At 43.0% G+C, this 24,260-nt stretch overlaps 1 pseudogene; it reads right to left on the bottom strand.

The window, feature by feature from the left end:
• On the bottom strand, window positions 872–24,251 carry LOC109846657 (annotated as a pseudogene).

Raw genomic sequence — 24,260 nt, 5'->3', positions numbered from 1 at the left:
CAATTGCGTATGAGTAAATATACTGTCTTCATATAGTGTTTAGACAAAAAGTGCAAAGATAAAATAAGACTAAGTTTATCTTTCCTCTTTTATATCAGGCTGCAATTAATTAAAATTGAGAATGTGAGGAAGAAGAAGAAAAACATTGGAACTAAATCCACCCCTTTTAAGTCCTACTAATAATAACCTGACACTATTATTATGTACTAGTGGGATTGCATGTGCAATGCACGTGATAAAGTTTTCATTTTTTTTTTAAAATTTATAATTTTATTTATAATGTTTTGTTATAAAATTATGGAATGTAAGTAATGGATAAAACATATATACATAATCTAAACATTTATCATTTGAACAATTAAATTATATTTATTTATTGATTGGGTGGCCAATGCAAATTTTTAAACTGGTTAAGGGCTCACATTAATTTATCATAAGTGAAGTCTTGTTGCAGAGCACAATACTGATTAGATATAAATTAAATGAAACACATTTGACCGTTTGAGAGAAACTTATATGAATGTAAAAGAATTACAAGTTAAGAAGGTGAACAGCCGTCATCTACCAACAATGCATTGTTTTCCTCTGTGTTTATGTAGTTGCTTTCACTGTGATGTAAGCATCCAAACATTATATATGCATTATCAGTCGTGCTCTCAATACAAATGTTCCACTCGATGACTCACTAAAGCTACTTAAATGAATGATTAGTGTTACATTTGAGAGGAGTAATACAATGTTAGAGGTTAGCCGCCGCTTTCTTCAAGAATGGGTTGTCTTCAATAGTACCTTGAAAGTCCGCTTTCCACAAGATAGCCCGAAAGCCCAAGCATGCGGCCAAGCCAATTGAGACATTGCTGCACCATTTGAGTTTTGAGGAAATAAATCTATAAGGTGTCCTCCAATTCATCCGTGAGATGCAATTTCTCCATCGCAGACTGAAATTTATATATAAATGGTAATAGGTCATAAATAAATGAGCACAACAAATACAGGCATGTAATGATGAAGATTTAACTCCTTGAATAGCTTACTGCCTTAGTTTCATTGTTTCTACAGTAGAATGAATTTTATAAACCCCATAATTGGCTTAATCATGTGTCCATAATTTGCTAAAATGTCCAGAATCTTATTTTTCTTCTTCTTCTTCTTCTTTTTTAATTTTTTATTTTTTATTTTTGCTTTATTTGGGTTTTTTTTGTAAAGTATGTTGATGCCTGATGTTCAGGTTCTGCTTTTGTTCGAAGGCTTCAAAATTCCATGTCTAAATTAAGGTGGAACTATCAACAGTTATATCCTAGCTTGTGGTGAGTGACGACGACGATTTGTCTGCTCCCCATCCTGTTATAACTGTTATATCAACATTTGGATATGGGACTTATTAAGTTTTGTTCGCATCCCTGTAGGGTGAAAATTTGATCTCCCCAAAAACAGGGAACTTCGTTTGTATTGATAAGAACATCTTATTACAAACTAATTAATCAAATGTTTACAACAGAAGCGGAGGGAAAGCCCTCCTTGTTTAACGTGGGTTCCTCGGTGGCGATAGGATGCCTCGCTCGGTGCTCGTGCCGAGTCTGCTTCCCTTGGACGATCCGATCGAAGTTGTTGCCGGAGCCGGAGCTTCGGTTCTCAAATGAGGGAGCCTTTGGCAAAGGTCCAGGTTCAACCTTTGGGAGATTAGCCAGCAGAATATGCAACGGCCAATCCCCCTTTCATGCTGGCTGAAGATGGGTTTTAATAGGCAAGGGATAACATGGGCCATCCCTTGATTCATGGGATTTGATCACGTGAGGGAGACAGCTTGACTGCTCCTTGAATTATGGGATGTGACCACACGTCGTTCAGAGATATCCTGTTGTTCACCTGCAACAGGAGCGATCATTCGAGGAGCCATGTTTTACATCACGTCACTTAGGAATGGGAAAGCCCCTCCTCGTATGCGTGACAGCGGCTGTCAGATACTCGAGTGGATATGGCCAACTCGCTGAGCGCCGGCGGCTCTCGTCCCCTCACTTGGACAACTGAGGTGAGCCGCATTTATGAACGCGCAGGTTGATCTGGCATCTGTCCGATCACTCGTACCGTGAGCGGCCGCTTGACGGTCTTGGGGTACTGTGCCCTCTCCCTTGATTTGTGGGATTTGACCACTGATGTAACTGTTCCCATACTCCAAGTGGGCAGTTGACAGTGAGCTGGCGAGTCTGCAGCTTGGGTCTGCAGGCGAGCTTGCAGGCGAACTGGGTCTGCAGGTGAGTTTGGGACTGCAGGCGGACTTGGGTCTGCAGGCGAGCTAGCAGGCGAACTGGGTTTGCAGGCGAGCTCAGGTGCGCAGGCAGACTTGGGTCTGCAGGCGGATTTGGGACTGCAGGCGAATTTGAGTTGCAGACGAGCTCTATAGCATGGATCGAAGAATAGGCCGTAACTTTCAAACCGTAAGTCGGAATTGGACGAATTATATATGAAAATCGCCTATCTCGACGAGATGGAACCATCCGAACCGAGCCGAAGGCTTCGGTTCGCATCCTCCGTTTCGCCAAATTCCTTACGGTTTGAGAGATATCTGCGTTTTCCCCTTTTTCTGCTATTTCGGGTGAGGTTTTAGTAGTTTTATTCTGAACTTCTCTGATAAGGATTAAAGGCAATTTTTATTGCCTACAAAACCCCCTCCAAAGTTTTCAGACCTGAATCGGGCCGCATGGGGTCTGGAACACTTTGGATATGAAGACCCGTAAAGTGATCCCCGCTCAGATGGAGTGAGGAGCCCTCCAGCAAGCTCGGTGAAGCTGACCTCTTCGCTCGCAGTTGATGATCGCCTTCTAGGATTTTGAGCAAACCCTCAGCTATCAACGGACTTGATTCGTCTTTACCAACTGCCATTTGAGTTGGACTAGCCATGCTGTCGAGGAGTTTCTTTTAGGCTTAATGCTAAAATTTCTCCTCTATCCTTAGCTTTTCAAGGCGTTTGGATTAAGGGAGCAGTTTAACCTCGTATACCAGTCGGAGGGTAGGAGCAGTTTAGACTCATGCACCAGTTGGAGTGAAGGAGTAGTTTAGCCTCGTGCACCGGTCGGAGGAAAGGAGCACTTTATACTCTTGCACCAGTGGGAGTATAAAGGGGCAGTTTAGACTCATGCACCAGTTGGAGTAAAGGGAACAGTTTATACTCGTATACCCGTTGGAGTCTAGGGGGGAAGCTTATCTTACGGCAAAGATGAAGACGAACCCTAATTTGTCTTCTCTTGGGGCAAAGACGAACCCTGAAATAGCAGCACATCGCATAGTAGGCCACTATCAAACAACAACACCTTTTATGAGAAAGACGGTGCTGGGAGAATCAAATCGTTCAGGGACGTATGAGTATGACGATTGATTGGACAACATCATTTGTGGGAATGACGGTGTCGGCTATCAGAGGTAATCGTTAACATGATAGGAATTGCCGCGATCGGAGCGACTTTAAGGACCTACCATCCTTTTGAATAGGATTGGTAAGTTGATTTTGTCAGAGGTGTAGTGTTAACATGACAGTGGGAGTTTATTGCGATTTGAGCAACTCTGTGGACTTGCCATTCTATTGAAGAGGACTGGTAAGTTGATTTGTCAAAGGTGACCGTTAACATGACAGTGGGGGTTTATTGCGATTTGAGCAACTCTGTGGACTTGCCATTCTATTGAAGAGGACTGGTAAGTTGATTTGTCAGAGGTGACCGTTAACATGACAGTGGGGGTCCCGCCATCCTATTGAAGAGGATTGGTGGGGGATTGTGGCTTTGGTCCTAACTATCTGAAGGTTTGACCAAGTGGGAGTTTGATGCAGCCCACCTGAACTGCTAGTCTCGCCTGTTTTGAGCGGTTCGCCATAACCGGGAACCTGGCTCAAGAAGTGGAGCTCGCCTAGCTGTTAGGCTCGCCTGATTTGAGCGGTTCGCCGAAACTGGGAACCTGGCACAAAGAGATGGGCTCGCCTAAACTGTTAGACTCGCCTGATTTGAGCGGTTCGCCATAACCGGGAACTTGGCTCAAGAAGTGGAGCTCGCCTAAACTGTTAGGCTCGCCTGATTTGAGCGGTTCGCCGAAACTGGGAACCTGGCTCAAAGAGATGGGGCTCGCCTAAGCTGTTAAGCTCGCCTGATTTGAGCGGTTCGCCGAAACTGGGAACCTGGCTCAAAGAGATGGGGCTCGCCTAAGCTGTTAAGCTCGCCTGTTTTGAGCGGTTCGCCACGAATGGAAACCTGGCTCAAGAAGTGGGGCTCGACTAACTGTTAGGCTCGCCTGATTTGAGCGGTTCGCCCGAAACTAGGAACCTGGCTCAAAGAGATGGAGCTCGCCTAAACTGTTAGGCTCGCCGTATTTGAGCGGTTCGCCCGTACTGGGAACCTGGCTCAAGAAGTGGAAGTGTGGGGAATAGTTTAACCTCTTATACCAGTTGGAGGATCAGAAGAAGCAGTTTATACTCGTGTACTTGTCGGAGTGTTAAGGGAGCAGTTTATACTCGTGTACTTGTCGGAGTGTAAGGGAACTATCAGAGGTGATTGTTAACGTGATAGCTTCGTGGGCCCGCCGTCCTATTGAAGAGGACTAACGGGGGAAATTTGGAGGAGACTATCAGAGATAATAGTTAACTTGATAGTTTTAAAAGATCCATCATCAAGTTAAATGAGACTGGTGGAGAAATGACTATCAGAGGTAACAGTTAACTTGATAGTTTTGTGGGCCCGCCGTCCTATTGAAGAGGATCAACGGGGGGAATTTTAGGATATGAGGAAATGGTCTCCACTACCAAGGCATCTTGGTCATCATCCCCTCGAAATTCATACGGGTCTTCGTCACCCATATGCTTGAGCATGCTCTCGACTTGTTCTCCTTGGCGGAGTAAGTCTTTCCATGAGCGAGCTTCAACAGCACCCATATTGGACAGAACGCTGATGGAGAGATTGTTCCGGCACATCTCGATGAGCGTGGCCTCGGAAACTCGATCGCGGGAATGCAACGATCGGTTTCTGAATCTCTTGACAAAGCTGCTTACAGACTCTGTCCTCCTCTGCTTCACAGTTAGCAGGGTGGCCATAGATACTTCTGTGTCATCGTCGAAGAATCTGGCCACGAAGAGCCTTTCCATGTCCTTCCAGCAGGTGATGGACCCAGGCTCCAATCTGCGAAACCATTCGAAAGCGACCCCCTTGAGTGTACCAATTAATAAACAGTCGAGTCATAATGGGATCGTTTCCCACTATGTGTCCAGTTTGCGCCTGGAAGTAGTAGAGGTGCTGGGTAGGAGAACCCTTGCCTTTGAACTGTAGGAGGTCCAGCGGCTCGAACTTTGCCGGGTAGGAGACCGCATCCCATTCAATTGGATACGGTCTGACAACCCCCAGCTTGTTCGCATGCTTCTGGAGCTTCAAGGCGTCGAGTTGACTTTGGAGATCGTCAAACCTCTTGTCTCTTGGGTTATGGCCCGAAGATGACGCTCCTCTAGATGACTCGGATGAGGAGTGAGAAGGAGTAGGCACCCGCTCTTTGTGCTTCAAGGATTTATGCGAAGCCCGTGAAGTTCTCTCTCTCTTCCTCTTCTTCTCGCTCAGGAGCTGCTCCAACATCTCCTTCAGGGAGTCGATGGTTGCTTGTTGCTCGTCGAGCCTCCTAGACATCTCCTCAGGGATGTCAGTCATGTACACACGCACGTGCCTGCCTCGAATTGAGCTTGAAGTCTGCGACGTTGCCGTTGCCGAGCAATCGTCGCCGTCGTGCTTGAAGTCTGCGACGTTGCCGTTGCCGAGCAATCGTCGCCGTCGTGGTCAGAGACGGACGTCAGACCTATGCAGGCAAACAGAGTAGCCACCCCCATTTGGGCGTGAGCATGTTGGCGAGGTTCATGCTGGCGAGGTTCGCCCGTCAGGCGAGATTGGTACAGTGTGCCTACGCCTGTCTGGCGAGCTGTTGCTTCGCCTTTCTGGCGAACTTGAGCCGTCAGGCGAGATTGGTGAAGTCCGCTTGTTTGACGAAGACCTCTTGAACTGCAGAGTTCGCCAGGTGCCCTTGGTTCGCCAAAATTGACCACCTTGCTCACAAAGTGGGGCTCGCCTAAACTGCTAGGCTCGTCTGATTTGAGCGGTTCGCCAAAAATGGAAACTTGGCTCAACAAGTGGGGTTCGTCTAAACCGTTAGGCTCTCCTGATTTGAGCAGTTCGCCGAAACTGGGAACCTGGCTCAAAGAGATGGGTTCGCCTAAACTGATAGGCTTGCCCGATTTGAGCGGTTCGCCCGTACTGGGAACTTGGCTCAAGGGGTTGATTCCTTTCAAGCCTGGATAATAATTCAGGCTGTCATGGGGGATGAGGGATCGTGCCTCGAGACGAGCGAGAGCTTTTCATCGCCGCTGTTTGGATCTTTTTTAACGAAGAGCATTCATGTCGACGGCGGAGGCGCAGTCTGCGTCGACACGAATGGTTGATTCTTTTTTCACAGGGGTCTACGAGGATCGCTCATCGACCCACCCAGCAGCTCCTAGACCCGCATTCTCGAATCTCGGCTCGGCCTCCACTGGTTTGGGGGGAAAAGACCCCCCTGCCTCGGCTTGGGTAGATCCCTCAGGCTTGGTTGCCTCGGCCTCTTGGGGCTGGGCCACCTGCACGACTCTGCAGTCATCGCGAGATGTATCGCCACCAGAAGAGGACGATCGTAAGTACCCCTCGAATTTGATCACAAAGGACTCAACCGTAGTCCCTGCAGCAACTTCGTCAAACTGCGCCACCACCAATTCATCTGAATGAACGGATTCTCCCACTGTGGTCGCCATCTTCTGTAGGGTGAAAATTTGATCTCCCCAAAAATAGGGAACTTCGTTTGTATTGATAAGAACAGCTTATTACAAACTAATTAATCAAATGTTTACAACAGAAGCGGAGGGAATGCCCTCCTTGTTTAACGTGGGTTCCTCGGTGGCGATAGGACGCCTCGCTCGGTGCTCGTGCCGAGTCTGCTTCCCTTGGACGATCCGATCGGTTCTCAAATGAGGGAGCCTTTGGCAAAGGTCCAGGTTCAACCTTTGGGAGATTAGCCAGCAGAATATGCAACGGCCAATCCCCCTTTCATGCTGGCTGAAGATGGGTTTTAATAGGCAAGGGATAACATGTGCCATCCATTGATTCATGGGATTTGACCACATGAGGGAGACAGCTTGACTGCTCCTTGAATTATGGGATGTGACCACACGTCGTTCAGAGATATCCTGCTGTTCACCTGCAACAGGAGCGGTCATTCGAGGAGCCGTGTTTTACATCACGTCACTTAGGAATGGGAAAGCCCCTCCTCGTATGCGTGACAGCGGCTGTCAGATACTCGAGTGGATATGGCCAACTCACTGAGCGCCGGCGGCTCTCATCCCCTCACTTGGACAACTGAGGTGAGCCGCATTTATGAACGCGCAGGTTGATCTGGCATCTGTCCGATCACTCGTACCGTGAGCAGTCATTCGACGGGCCTGGAGTACCGTGTCTTCTCTCTTCAGGCCGAGAGAGGTGGGAAAGCGGGTTCCTGGTACTCGAGTAGGCTTGGACAGCTCGCCGGGTGCTAGCGGATCCGGCTCTTGACTCAGACAGCCGAGGTGAGCTGCATTTATGAATGTTCAGGCCGACTTGACACCTGCCCAATCATTCGTACTGTGAGCGGCCGCTTGACGGTCTTGGGGTACTGTGCCCTCTCCCTTGATTTGTGGGATTTGACCACTGATGTAACTGTTCCCATACTCCAAGTGGGCAGTTGACAATGAGCTGGCGAGTCTGCAGCTTGGGTCCGCAGGCGAGCTTAGGACTGTAGGCAGAGCTGGGGACTGCAGGCAGACTTGGGTCTGCAGGCGAGCTTGTAGGCGAACTGGGTCTGCAGGTGAGTTTGGGACTACAGGCAGACTTGGGTCTGCAGCCGAGCTTGCAGGCGAACTGGGTCTGTAGGCGAGCTCAGGTGCGCAGGCAGACTTGGGGTCTGCAGGCGGATTCGAGACTGCAGGTAGAGCTGGGGATTGCAGGCATACTTGGGTCTGCATGCGGATTTGGGACTGCAGGCAGACTTGGGTCTGCAGGCGGATTTGCAACTGCAGGCGAAGCTGGGGACTACAAACGAACCTGGGTCTGCAGGTGATCTTCAAGCCGTTAGGCGAGCTCTATAGCATGGATCGAAGAATAGGCCGTAACTTTCAAACCGTAAGTCGGAATTGGACGAATTATATATGAAAATCGCCTATCTCGACGAGATGGAGCCATCCGAACCCAGCCGAAGGCTTCGGTTCGCATCCTCCGTTTCGCCAAATTCCTTACGGTTTGAGAGATATCTGCGTTTTCCCTTTTTTCTGCTATTTCGGGTAAGGTTTTAGTAGTTTTGTTCTGAACTTCTCTGATAAGGATTAAATGCAATTTTTATTGCCTACAATCCCTCTTGTTAATTTTTTATATTTTAATATATTTTCAATGAATAGGTCACCTTGCCTACTTTTTCTCTAAAAAAAGACGGGAAGAGGATGAATTCCATATTAAACCCTAGCGTTTTTATCTAACTTGGACTTTAAATTAGTTTAGGCCATACAAGTACGGGAATAAATTTAAAACTTAATAGATCTCAACATTTCAGATAACCTTAGGCATCTGAAATAAGAAATGGAAATAATAAAGGGAAAGGACAGACCAAACAGAAAAATTTGAATGCAGTACCTTGATAGCAGCAACATCAGCTGCTGGAGGCTTCAGGTCCAATGCAATACCAAAGTAGAACATAGCCTTAGCATTCATTTTTTTTTGACAGAAAAAACAAGGGATATACCATGTTCATTAAAATCAAAAGTAGTTTACAAAAGAAGGATACAAATTGTATCCATTAATTGGTAGATAGAAAACTTAATTTCTCTTGACTATTGATGTATAACCTTCTTCTCCCAAACATGCATGAAGATGAAGAGAGGGCATTGCCGTCATTCATCGTTGACATGGATATAAAGGAGAACCAAAGTCGGTCATACATTTGGAGAAAAGAAACTAAATTTTCTATAGGTAAATTTTCCCCATCAACGCATAGATGCTGCTCTCACATAAAGTGAACTCCTTTACCTGCTCCAAATGCTTCAAAGCTTCATCACATATTTCAAGACTTAGGAGTATGTTAGCCTTCTGATAGGCTGGGAGTGGGTTCGTCTTATCTGCAAGGATAGCCTGCTCAATTTTCTCCACGGCTTCCTCGTTCCTCTGCCAACCAAAGGGAGAAAGTTTCAAACAGTAAAGTGTAACAGTGCTTGAGAAATCTATAAGTAAGATCTAAGGATTGATACTCATCATTGAAATTCAAGTCCAATGACACAAAAGAGTAGATGAAAAAGTAAGAAGCACAACATGCAGAATGGAAATTCAAGAGTATATACAGCAGCAAAAGCTGACCTTCAATGAATACAGTGCCATTCCAAGATAGCACATAATAATTGAAGAGTGTTGATTAATAAGGTAAGCTTTCCGGAAATGATGCTCTGAGAACTCAAATTTGTCCTGCCGAAGATAGACGAACCCAAGACCATTCCATGAGTAATAATGCCTTTCATCTACCTCAAGTGCATTCTGATAACACTTAATTCCGTTCTCATAATCCTCCAAGGCAACATACCTGTTAATAATAAAAGATGGATAAATATGAAACATTAATAGTAGCAGTTGTAGTTATTTACGGTCAAACCTCGGGGTTAAAGTAAAAAAAGTTAAACATGGGCACTACAGGTACATGACTACATACTCACGCTAAGCATGGTGTCTTATAAAGTTTATTTTATAAAAATTTAGGGGCCCACCAAACATTGAGATAGAGAGAGACCATCAACCATAGTGAGGCTTTGTTAAATTGAGGCGAAAACTATAATGAAATAATGCAAGAGAATATAAGTCATACTCATGGCCACATAGTGTATGAGCATAAGCAAATCTTGAGTCTAGTTGCAATGCACGAAGTAAATTTTTCATTGCAGTTTCATGATCTTTCAATAAACTATAGCAAATTCACATGGCACACCTACATCACCATTTAGCAAATAAATCATGAATCCATAATAAAAAGTGTACATCAGAACACATCAGATATAGAAAAACATATAAGGAGAACCAATTGTAAACATCAACACTTCTAGGAACAACATTTTTTGTCATAAAGATCCAATTATCCAAGAAATAAGGTAATCATAATCCATGTTGATTACTTTTATTGAAATTTTATTAAGAAACAAAAAATTTCAGGGACGCATATATTGTTAATTATGCATTACTTTCAATATAACGAACTTATTTTATAGAATGTAATATGGCTTGGACAACAACCTCATTTTCTCGGACCATTAACCTCCCCCGTAGCTGCACAAACGAAGAAGAAGGAAAAAACTGTAAGTGCACCAAGTATAGCCTTCTGCTGTTTGTTGGAAATTTGCAGTAAAAGAAATAATGAAAGAAAAATTTGACTTGTATTCCTCTCAAAATCAATTACAATTTGGATTCCGATTACAAAAGAGAGGAGAATAAATTTGATTCTCCCCTTTATTTAATTCTGGGTTCTTCACGGTGGCGATGAGATGCCTCCCTCGAATGCTCGCGTCGAGTTTGCTTCTCGTTGACGATCCGAACGTCTTGATTCACTGGAACGTGATTTTCTCCTCACGATTTGACGCTGTGGAGAACTTGCGTGGCAAGTTTGAAAATAACTCTTAACGAGTTGATAACTCTGAACGAGTTTTAGGAGAACTTGCAGAGCAAGTTTTGAACTCTGATCGAGTTGATAACTCTGACGAGTTTTAGAAGAACTTGCAGAGCAAGTTTTGAACTCTGATCGAGTTGATAACTCTGAACGAGTTTGAACTCTTGAAAAAGAGTTGATTTGAACCGAAAGTTCGGTTAATAAGCCAAGGAAGAAGTTCCTGTTGCTGGTCTCCCAAAACTCCAACAATTCAAGCCGAGAGCCAAAGAGCCAAAAGCCTTCTCTCCCAAGCCAAAATCCCCGCCCGAACTCAGTTGAGTTTTGAGGTATTTATAGGGGGTTAAGGGTATAACCGCCCCTTAAATATCTCCTTAATGAGGGTTTAATGGGGTCTAACTGCTCCCCATAAATCTCTCCATGATAGGGTAGTGATCCCCTAAAATCTTGGGGAGAAAACGGTTCTGGAACCGTTCAAATCGTGCTTGAACGAGTTAAACGCTGAAAACAGCGTTCTGGGCTCGAACTGTGCGTTTCTGGACCTGAAACGCACAGTTGAGGTTGAAAAACGCACAGCTGGGGCTGAAAACGCACAGCTGGAGCTGAAAAACGCACAGCTGGGCTGAAAACGCACAGTTGAGGCTGAAAACGCACAGCTGAGGCTGAAAACGCACAGCTGAGGCTGAAAACGCACAGCTGAGGCTGAAAACGCACAGCTGAGGCTGAAAACGCACAGCTGAGGCTGAAAACGCACAGCTGAGGCTGAAAACGCACAGCTGAGGCTGAAAACGCACAGCTGAGGCTGAAAACGCACAGCTGAGGCTGAAAACGCACAGCTGAGGCTGAAAACGCACAGCTGAGGCTGAAAACGCACAGCTGAGGCTGAAAACGCACAGCTGAGGCTGAAAACGCACAGCTGAGGCTGAAAACGCACAGCTGAGGCTGAAAACGCACAGCTGAGACGATTCAACTCTGCGTTACAGAGTTCGACGCCTGTTTAAGGAACGCACACTTGTCTGCGTTTTGAACTTGAAAAACGCAGAAGTGAATTTCTGCGTTAGAGAGAGATTGTTGGCTTATAACCTCGTCCATTATAACATTGCAAAGGCCATTGCTTATTGATCTTTGCCTGTTATAAAATATGAGAGTCGTCAGATTGTAACTCCCGATGTTGATTGTGAATGCTGTTGAATTAGAGCTTTCATCAGTTGTCGTGAAGGTCGTCAGATTGTAGCCTTCTACGTGAAAGTCCTCAAATTGTAGCCTTCTGGAAGTCGTCAGATTGTAACTTCCATCATCGGTGTTTGATGGGGGATCAACTATCTATTGTGATTTTTAGACAGCCTACAGAACTTCCATCATCGGTGTTTGATGGGGGATCAACTATCTATTGTGATTTTTAGACAGCCTACAATGGCTCAGAACCCACCTGTGTAAAACTACTGACCAGACACCTAAGCCCGCAATGGATGCCAGCAACCATCGCTGGGAGCAGAGAGAGCCTACATCTGCTCATGCGGATCACACCACAGATGTCCTCACAACCTATAATATTTGACTACTCAAAATAGGGACAAACTACTTGATCATTTGTTTGTCAAAATTTTGTTCAAATATAGTACTATCTTTACCCATTATTTTTTCAAAGGTATTGAATCCTAAATTGATCTCATGATTTATTCAAAGGTATTGAATCCTAAATTGAAGTGGCTTCCGTGCATTTTTGACTAAGTCTTTGAGACTTGTCTTTGACGCATCTGTTTTAAATCTCGACTCACATCCATTAAGCTGATGGGTCTGCAAATGTGCATAGGATTTTTGGCAAACCCTCAGCCATCAACGGATTTGATAAGCCTTTACCGACTACCGTTTGAGTCGGGCTAGCATGTGAATTATCTAGGTCCGTTCCACATGTAACGTTGTACTAAAAGAATGAACTCTCTTAGTCTTGATACTATGATTTTGAATACATAGACTTTGTCATTTTGACGGGAAAAGACTAACCGGCAACGCGTGTTAGGCGTAGACTTATCTCTATTTAGGGATCGAGATAAAGTCCCCCATGCGTGTGAGGCATGGATTTTGATGTCCTTTTCACGGTAAAAGACTAACCGGCAACGTGTGTTAGACATTGACTTATCCCTACTTAGGATTCAGGATAAAATTCCCCATGCGTGTAAGGCATGGATTTTGGTGCTACGATATTGAATACGTAGGCTTTTGCTATTATTACGGGAATAGGCTACCCGGCAACATGTGTTAGACATTGACTTATCCTTACTTAGGATTCAGGATAAAATTCCCCATGCGTGTAAGGCATGGATTTTGGCGTTATTAATAACGACCTGCTACGATATTGAATACGTAGGCTTTGCTATTATTACGGGAATAGGCTACCCGGCAACATGTGTTAGACATTGAATTATCCTTACTTAGGATTCAGGATAAAATTCCCCATGCGTGTAAGGCATGGATTTTGGCGTTATTAATAACGACCTGCTACGATATTGAATACGTAGGCTTTGCTATTATTACGGGAATAGGCTACCCGGCAACATGTGTTAGACATTGACTTATCCTTACTTAGGATTCAGGATAAAATTCCCCATGCGTGTAAGGCATGGATTTTGGCGTTATTAATAACGACCTGCTACGATATTGAATACGTAGGCTTTGCTATTATTACGGGAATAGGCTACCCGGCAACATGTGTTAGACATTGACTTATCCTTACTTAGGATTCAGGATAAAATTCCCCATGCGTGTAAGGCATGGATTTTGGTGCTACGATATTGAATACGTAGGCTTTTGCTATTATTACGGGAATAGGCTACCCGGCAACATGTGTTAGACATTGACTTATCCTTACTTAGGATTCAGGATAAAATTCCCCATGCGTGTAAGGCATGGATTTTGGCGTTATTAATAACGACCTGCTACGATATTGAATACGTAGGCTTTGCTATTATTACGGGAATAGGCTACCCGGCAACATGTGTTAGACATTGACTTATCCTTACTTAGGATTCAGGATAAAATTCCCCATGCGTGTAAGGCATGGATTTTGGCGTTATTAATAACGACCTGCTACGATATTGAATACGTAGGCTTTGCTATTATTACGGGAATAGGCTACCCGGCAACATGTGTTAGACATTGACTTATCCTTACTTAGGATTCAGGATAAAATTCCCCATGCGTGTAAGGCATGGATTTTGGCGTTATTAATAACGACCTGCTACGATATTGAATACGTAGGCTTTGCTATTATTACGGGAATAGGCTACCCGGCAACATGTGTTAGACATTGACTTATCCTTACTTAGGATTCAGGATAAAATTCCCCATGCGTGTAAGGCATGGATTTTGGCGTTATTAATAACGACCTGCTACGATATTGAATACGTAGGCTTTGCTATTATTACGGGAATAGGCTACCCGGCAACATGTGTTAGACATTGACTTATCCTTACTTAGGATTCAGGATAAAATTCCCCATGCGTGTAAGGCATGGATTTTGGCGTTATTAATAACGACCTGCTACGATATTGAATACGTAGGCTTTGCTATTATTACGGGAATAGGCTACCCGGCAACATGTGTTAGACATTGACTTATCCTTACTTAGGATTCAGGATAAAATTCCCCATGCGTGTAAGGCATGGATTTTGGCGTTATTAATAACGACCTGCTACGATATTGAATACGTAGGCTTTGCTATTATTACGGGAATAGGCTACCCGGCAACATGTGTTAGACATTGACTTATCCTTACTTAGGATTCAGGATAAAATTCCCCATGCGTGTAAGGCATGGATTTTGGCGTTATTAATAACGACCTGCTACGATATTGAATACGTAGGCTTTGCTATTATTACGGGAATAGGCTACCCGGCAACATGTGTTAGACATTGACTTATCCTTACTTAGGATTCAGGATAAAATTCCCCATGCGTGTAAGGCATGGATTTTGGCGTTATTAATAACGACCTGCTACGATATTGAATACGTAGGCTTTGCTATTATTACGGGAATAGGCTACCCGGCAACATGTGTTAGACATTGACTTATCCTTACTTAGGATTCAGGATAAAATTCCCCATGCGTGTAAGGCATGGATTTTGGCGTTATTAATAACGACCTGCTACGATATTGAATACGTAGGCTTTGCTATTATTACGGGAATAGGCTACCCGGCAACATGTGTTAGACATTGACTTATCCTTACTTAGGATTCAGGATAAAATTCCCCATGCGTGTAAGGCATGGATTTTGGCGTTATTAATAACGACCTGCTACGATATTGAATACGTAGGCTTTGCTATTATTACGGGAATAGGCTACCCGGCAACATGTGTTAGACATTGACTTATCCTTACTTAGGATTCAGGATAAAATTCCCCATGCGTGTAAGGCATGGATTTTGGCGTTATTAATAACGACCTGCTACGATATTGAATACGTAGGCTTTGCTATTATTACGGGAATAGGCTACCCGGCAACATGTGTTAGACATTGACTTATCCTTACTTAGGATTCAGGATAAAATTCCCCATGCGTGTAAGGCATGGATTTTGGCGTTATTAATAACGACCTGCTACGATATTGAATACGTAGGCTTTGCTATTATTACGGGAATAGGCTACCCGGCAACATGTGTTAGACATTGACTTATCCTTACTTAGGATTCAGGATAAAATTCCCCATGCGTGTAAGGCATGGATTTTGGCGTTATTAATAACGACCTGCTACGATATTGAATACGTAGGCTTTGCTATTATTACGGGAATAGGCTACCCGGCAACATGTGTTAGACATTGACTTATCCTTACTTAGGATTCAGGATAAAATTCCCCATGCGTGTAAGGCATGGATTTTGGCGTTATTAATAACGACCTGCTACGATATTGAATACGTAGGCTTTGCTATTATTACGGGAATAGGCTACCCGGCAACATGTGTTAGACATTGACTTATCCTTACTTAGGATTCAGGATAAAATTCCCCATGCGTGTAAGGCATGGATTTTGGCGTTATTAATAACGACCTGCTACGATATTGAATACGTAGGCTTTGCTATTATTACGGGAATAGGCTACCCGGCAACATGTGTTAGACATTGACTTATCCTTACTTAGGATTCAGGATAAAATTCCCCATGCGTGTAAGGCATGGATTTTGGCGTTATTAATAACGACCTGCTACGATATTGAATACGTAGGCTTTGCTATTATTACGGGAATAGGCTACCCGGCAACATGTGTTAGACATTGACTTATCCTTACTTAGGATTCAGGATAAAATTCCCCATGCGTGTAAGGCATGGATTTTGGCGTTATTAATAACGACCTGCTACGATATTGAATACGTAGGCTTTGCTATTATTACGGGAATAGGCTACCCGGCAACATGTGTTAGACATTGACTTATCCTTACTTAGGATTCAGGATAAAATTCCCCATGCGTGTAAGGCATGGATTTTGGCGTTATTAATAACGACCTGCTACGATATTGAATACGTAGGCTTTGCTATTATTACGGGAATAGGCTACCCGGCAACATGTGTTAGACATTGACTTATCCTTACTTAGGATTCAGGATAAAATTCCCCATGCGTGTAAGGCATGGATTTTGGCGTTATTAATAACGACCTGCTACGATATTGAATACGTAGGCTTTGCTATTATTACGGGAATAGGCTACCCGGCAACATGTGTTAGACATTGACTTATCCTTACTTAGGATTCAGGATAAAATTCCCCATGCGTGTAAGGCATGGATTTTGGCGTTATTAATAACGACCTGCTACGATATTGAATACGTAGGCTTTGCTATTATTACGGGAATAGGCTACCCGGCAACATGTGTTAGACATTGACTTATCCTTACTTAGGATTCAGGATAAAATTCCCCATGCGTGTAAGGCATGGATTTTGGCGTTATTAATAACGACCTGCTACGATATTGAATACGTAGGCTTTGCTATTATTACGGGAATAGGCTACCCGGCAACATGTGTTAGACATTGACTTATCCTTACTTAGGATTCAGGATAAAATTCCCCATGCGTGTAAGGCATGGATTTTGGCGTTATTAATAACGACCTGCTACGATATTGAATACGTAGGCTTTGCTATTATTACGGGAATAGGCTACCCGGCAACATGTGTTAGACATTGACTTATCCTTACTTAGGATTCAGGATAAAATTCCCCATGCGTGTAAGGCATGGATTTTGGCGTTATTAATAACGACCTGCTACGATATTGAATACGTAGGCTTTGCTATTATTACGGGAATAGGCTACCCGGCAACATGTGTTAGACATTGACTTATCCTTACTTAGGATTCAGGATAAAATTCCCCATGCGTGTAAGGCATGGATTTTGGCGTTATTAATAACGACCTGCTACGATATTGAATACGTAGGCTTTGCTATTATTACGGGAATAGGCTACCCGGCAACATGTGTTAGACATTGACTTATCCTTACTTAGGATTCAGGATAAAATTCCCCATGCGTGTAAGGCATGGATTTTGGCGTTATTAATAACGACCTGCTACGATATTGAATACGTAGGCTTTGCTATTATTACGGGAATAGGCTACCCGGCAACATGTGTTAGACATTGACTTATCCTTACTTAGGATTCAGGATAAAATTCCCCATGCGTGTAAGGCATGGATTTTGGCGTTATTAATAACGACCTGCTACGATATTGAATACGTAGGCTTTGCTATTATTACGGGAATAGGCTACCCGGCAACATGTGTTAGACATTGACTTATCCTTACTTAGGATTCAGGATAAAATTCCCCATGCGTGTAAGGCATGGATTTTGGCGTTATTAATAACGACCTGCTACGATATTGAATACGTAGGCTTTGCTATTATTACGGGAATAGGCTACCCGGCAACATGTGTTAGACATTGACTTATCCTTACTTAGGATTCAGGATAAAATTCCCCATGCGTGTAAGGCATGGATTTTGGCGTTATTAATAACGACCTGCTACGATATTGAATACGTAGGCTTTGCTATTATTACGGGAATAGGCTACCCGGCAACATGTGTTAGACATTGACTTATCCTTACTTAGGATTCAGGATAAAATTCCCCATGCGTGTAAGGCATGGATTTTGGCGTTATTAATAACGACCTGCTACGATATTGAATACGTAGGCTTTGCTATTATTACGGGAATAGGCTACCCGGCAACATGTGTTAGACATTGACTTATCCTTACTTAGGATTCAGGATAAAATTCCCCATGCGTGTAAGGCATGGATTTTGGCGTTATTAATAACGACCTGCTACGATATTGAATACGTAGGCTTTGCTATTATTACGGGAATAGGCTACCCGGCAACATGTGTTAGACATTGACTTATCCTTACTTAGGATTCAGGATAAAATTCCCCATGCGTGTAAGGCATGGATTTTGGCGTTATTAATAACGACCTGCTACGATATTGAATACGTAGGCTTTGCTATTATTACGGGAATAGGCTACCCGGCAACATGTGTTAGACATTGACTTATCCTTACTTAGGATTCAGGATAAAATTCCCCATGCGTGTAAGGCATGGATTTTGGCGTTATTAATAACGACCTGCTACGATATTGAATACGTAGGCTTTGCTATTATTACGGGAATAGGCTACCCGGCAACATGTGTTAGACATTGACTTATCCTTACTTAGGATTCAGGATAAAATTCCCCATGCGTGTAAGGCATGGATTTTGGCGTTATTAATAACGACCTGCTACGATATTGAATACGTAGGCTTTGCTATTATTACGGGAATAGGCTACCCGGCAACATGTGTTAGACATTGACTTATCCTTACTTAGGATTCAGGATAAAATTCCCCATGCGTGTAAGGCATGGATTTTGGCGTTATTAATAACGACCTGCTACGATATTGAATACGTAGGCTTTGCTATTATTACGGGAATAGGCTACCCGGCAACATGTGTTAGACATTGACTTATCCTTACTTAGGATTCAGGATAAAATTCCCCATGCGTGTAAGGCATGGATTTTGGCGTTATTAATAACGACCTGCTACGATATTGAATACGTAGGCTTTGCTATTATTACGGGAATAGGCTACCCGGCAACATGTGTTAGACATTGACTTATCCTTACTTAGGATTCAGGATAAAATTCCCCATGCGTGTAAGGCATGGATTTTGGCGTTATTAATAACGACCTGCTACGATATTGAATACGTAGGCTTTGCTATTATTACGGGAATAGGCTACCCGGCAACATGTGTTAGACATTGACTTATCCTTACTTAGGATTCAGGATAAAATTCCCCATGCGTGTAAGGCATGGATTTTGGCGTTATTAATAACGACCTGCTACGATATTGAATACGTAGGCTTTGCTATTATTACGGGAATAGGCTACCCGGCAACATGTGTTAGACATTGACTTATCCTTACTTAGGATTCAGGATAAAATTCCCCATGCGTGTAAGGCATGGATTTTGGCGTTATTAATAACGACCTGCTACGATATTGAATACGTAGGCTTTGCTATTATTACGGGAATAGGCTACCCGGCAACATGTGTTAGACATTGACTTATCCTTACTTAGGATTCAGGATAAAATTCCCCATGCGTGTAAGGCATGGATTTTGGCGTTATTAATAACGACCTGCTACGATATTGAATACGTAGGCTTTGCTATTATTACGGGAATAGGCTACCCGGCAACATGTGTTAGACATTGACTTATCCTTACTTAGGATTCAGGATAAAATTCCCCATGCGTGTAAGGCATGGATTTTGGCGTTATTAATAACGACCTGCTACGATATTGAATACGTAGGCTTTGCTATTATTACGGGAATAGGCTACCCGGCAACATGTGTTAGACATTGACTTATCCTTACTTAGGATTCAGGATAAAATTCCCCATGCGTGTAAGGCATGGATTTTGGCGTTATTAATAACGACCTGCTACGATATTGAATACGTAGGCTTTGCTATTATTACGGGAATAGGCTACCCGGCAACATGTGTTAGACATTGACTTATCCTTACTTAGGATTCAGGATAAAATTCCCCATGCGTGTAAGGCATGGATTTTGGCGTTATTAATAACGACCTGCTACGATATTGAATACGTAGGCTTTGCTATTATTACGGGAATAGGCTACCCGGCAACATGTGTTAGACATTGACTTATCCTTACTTAGGATTCAGGATAAAATTCCCCATGCGTGTAAGGCATGGATTTTGGCGTTATTAATAACGACCTGCTACGATATTGAATACGTAGGCTTTGCTATTATTACGGGAATAGGCTACCCGGCAACATGTGTTAGACATTGACTTATCCTTACTTAGGATTCAGGATAAAATTCCCCATGCGTGTAAGGCATGGATTTTGGCGTTATTAATAACGACCTGCTACGATATTGAATACGTAGGCTTTGCTATTATTACGGGAATAGGCTACCCGGCAACATGTGTTAGACATTGACTTATCCTTACTTAGGATTCAGGATAAAATTCCCCATGCGTGTAAGGCATGGATTTTGGCGTTATTAATAACGACCTGCTACGATATTGAATACGTAGGCTTTGCTATTATTACGGGAATAGGCTACCCGGCAACATGTGTTAGACATTGACTTATCCTTACTTAGGATTCAGGATAAAATTCCCCATGCGTGTAAGGCATGGATTTTGGCGTTATTAATAACGACCTGCTACGATATTGAATACGTAGGCTTTGCTATTATTACGGGAATAGGCTACCCGGCAATCCGAGCAGTCTTCCTTAGGCGGTTCGGCTGCAATTGGAGCAGTTGGAGCTTTAGTCTCTTTGAAGACTTTGTGGATCTTGCGCATAGCCTTGGGGCTAAGGGATCCGGAGGAGAGGGCCTCCTCAAACTTGGCTTGATCAAACTCTACCACGAGAGTTTCGACGGTTGTTCCAGTGAGATGAACATCGGATTGTGCCACCACTTCTTCGTCAGAGAAGCTAGTCCCCAGCGGAGTCGCCATCTTTTGTTTGTTGGAAATTTGCAGTAAAAAGACAATGAAAGAAAAATTTGACTTGTATTCCTCTCAAAATCAATTACAATTTGGATTCCGATTACAAAAGAGAGGAGAATGAATTTGATTCTCCCCTTTGTTTAATTCTGGGTTCTTCACGGTGGCGATGAGATGCCTCCCTCGAATGCTCGCGTCGAGTTTGCTTCTCGTTGACGATCCGAACGTCTTGATTCACTGGAACGATGTCTTCTCCTCACGATTTGACGCTGTGGAGAACTTGCGTGGCAAGTTTTGAAATAACTCTTGACGAGTTGATAACTCTGAACGAGTTTTAGAAGAACTTGCAGAGCAAGTTTTGAACTCTGATCGAGTTGATAACTCTGACGAGTTTTAGAAGAACTTGCAGAGCAAGTTTTGAACTCTGATCGAGTTGATAACTCTGACGAGTTTTAGAAGAACTTGCAGAGCAAGTTTTGAACTCTGATCGAGTTGATAACTCTGACGAGTTTTAACTCTTGAAAAAGAGTTGATTTGAACCGAAAGTTCGGTTAATAAGCCAAGGAAGAAGTTCCTGTTGCTGGTCTCCCAAAACTCCAACAATTCAAGCCGAGAGCCAAAAAGCCAAAAGCCTTCTCTCCCAAGCCAAAATCCCAGCCCGAACTCAGTTGAGTTTTGAGGTATTTATAGGGGATTAAGGGTATAACCGCCCCCTTAAATATCTCCTTAATGGGCTGAGTGGGGTGTAACTGCCCCCTCTTAAACAGCTCCCTACATCGTGGGGAAGACGGTTTTGAAACCGTACTGTTAGTGTTTTGAACGAGTCAAAACGCTGAAAACAGCGTTCTGGGCCTTAACTCTGCGTCTTATTGATGAGACGCAGAGTTAGGCACTTGCTGGGAGTTGAAAACGCAAGGTTCGCTTGCGTTTGGACCTAAACTCTGCGTCTTAAAGATGAGACGCAGAGTTAGGCGTTCGCTAGGAGTCGAAACGCACAGGCCACATTTGGGCTTAACTCTGCGTCCGAGACTTAGGACGCAGAGTTAAATCTCTATTGGAGATTTGAAACGCACAGGCCGCATGCGTTCTGAAATTGGAAACGCACAGGTCACTGGTGCGTTGAGGATCAACTCTGCGTTCAGAGTTTGGGATGCAGTCGAGTCTGTCGAAGAACGCACATTACGTGTGCGTTTCGTGATTTAACTCTGCGTTACAGAGTTCGACACCTGCTAAGGAACGCACACTTGTCTGCGTTTTACGATTCAACTCTGCGTTACGAGCTTCAGGCTAAGTCCGATGTTCTGACGAAGTCCAGTCTTGCAGACGGACTTCAGAACACAACTTGCTATGAAGAACAGGTCATAACTTTCAAACCGTACGTCGGAATTGGACGAATTACATATGAAAATCGGCTATCTCGACGAGACGGGGCCATCCGAACCAAGCCGAAGGCTTCGGTTCGCTTCCTCCGTTTGGCCAAATTCCTTACGGTTTGAGAGATATCTGCATTCTAATATGAAGAGACCGTCAATTTGTAGTCTCTTTTGTTAGAGCGTTGCAAAGATCGTCACCTTGTAACCTTCGTCTTGGCTCCTTTAAAATATGAGAGTCGTCAGATTGTAACTCCCGATGTTGATTGTGAATGCTGTTGAATTAGAGCTTTCATCAGTTGTCGTGAAGGTCGTCAGATTGTAGCCTTCTACGTGAAAGTCCTCAAATTGTAGCCTTCTGGAAGTCGTCAGATTGTAACTTCCATCATCGGTGTTTGATGGGGGATCAACTATCTATTGTGATTTTTAGACAGCCTACATCTGCTCATGCGGATCACACCACAGATGTCCTCACAACCTATAATATTTGACTACTCAAAATAGGGACAAACTACTTGATCATTTGTTTGTCAAAATTTTGTTCAAATATAGTACTATCTTTACCCATTATTTTTTCAAAGGTATTGAATCCTAAATTGATCTCATGATTTATTCAAAGGTATTGAATCCTAAATTGATCACTGTCCACGAAAAAATGTTATCTTTGTCCATTGTCGAATAAATGATCTTAATGTGCATAAGTATAATGTGAACTATGTCATACTGAACCACTAAAAAACAAAGAGATAAGAGGAACAGAATGACTTACCCAACAACCCAGAAACTATATCCATCAAGATGCCAAGATTGCAACAGCCATACACTTTAATAACGTCAAAGCCCTACAAAAATAAGCCTAAGAGACTTTACACTGGAAGAGCAAATGAGTTTCAGGTATCTCATTAAACCACCAAGCATTGTAGCTTTGTTCCTGTCACAATAGCAAAACTCAAAACAAGCTGAAAGTAAACAGAAACCCAGCATCTGTCCAAATGAAATATTCGAAATTCAACCAGATAGATCTCAATTAGGGTACAGGCAGCATATTAACAAAGCCCCAGGCAAAACTCAAGCATCCATTACCCTTATAGGTGAACCTGACCTATCAGTACCACCAAAAAGGCCAAAAACCAAATCCTTTTTACGTGCTAAATCATGAGAAAATGCCTTGGACCAAAAAACCCCAAATTGCATATTTGAAGGTAATATGGAACATTGTCCTTCAACAAAATGGCACATAATATAATTGTTAATAACGTAATATCTACAAAGCAAGAAAATCATATACCTTATCCCTATACAGTTGTTTGAGCTGTGCAACCTCCTCGAAACCCTTATCCACTAATTTCCTCAGATTTCTCGGCCAAATCCCCGTTATTGTCAAAAAACCAGCACTCTCCACCACCATGAGGGGGGGGGGGGGCAAAGTATTAAAATACCAAGTTAGTCATCACAGTTTGTAAAAGATTAAAGGAGAAAATATCCTAAAAAACGCTGTAGAATATCACATAGGGAGGAAGGAGAGAGTGACACGGACTCATCAGTGCAGGTAGTAGACAATAGTGATATCAGTGCTCTCAGAACATCTTTTTTTCCAAGTATTAAGCCATCAAGTAAAAGATGGGTTTGGAACTAAAACCATGAGATTGTTTTACCTATAATTTAGATAGTCTTGATGTACTCTCTAGACTCTAGTTATATCAAATGGAGTTGCAGAAATTTTTTACTTTAAAAACTGTCTTCTCAGACTTTTCTTATTGTTTGAGGCCAATAAATTGGTATGGCACATTCTTAATCAATAAAATGGATGCATTGGTCTAAGTTTGTAACATATAAATAATCTCCAAGATCAGACAAGATGCAATGACACTATAATACTTGATTGGAATTTACCTGAGGAAACAGGAACACCTTTGTAGCACAATCAGAGAACAGTAAGTTGAACACGACATTGTTGACTTTTTGTAAAATAGAGCATATTTCTGCCACTAATCCAACAATTGATTCCAAATTCTGGCTTGTAAATAACAATGTCTTTAGAAGATAATCTGCAAGCTCAGATATGATAACTCCTTTGTTATCCTTGCAGTCATATACAGTGATAACTGGAAGAAGTTTCACTGGTAAAGGGTTTGCAAAGTAAGCAGCATGTTCCATAGGTAGCAA

Source organism: Asparagus officinalis, chromosome 7 (assembly GCF_001876935.1).
Source record: "Asparagus officinalis chromosome 7, Aspof.V1, whole genome shotgun sequence".
Taxonomy (NCBI): domain Eukaryota; kingdom Viridiplantae; phylum Streptophyta; class Magnoliopsida; order Asparagales; family Asparagaceae; genus Asparagus; species Asparagus officinalis.
This window is presented reverse-complemented; position numbering and strand designations above follow the sequence as displayed.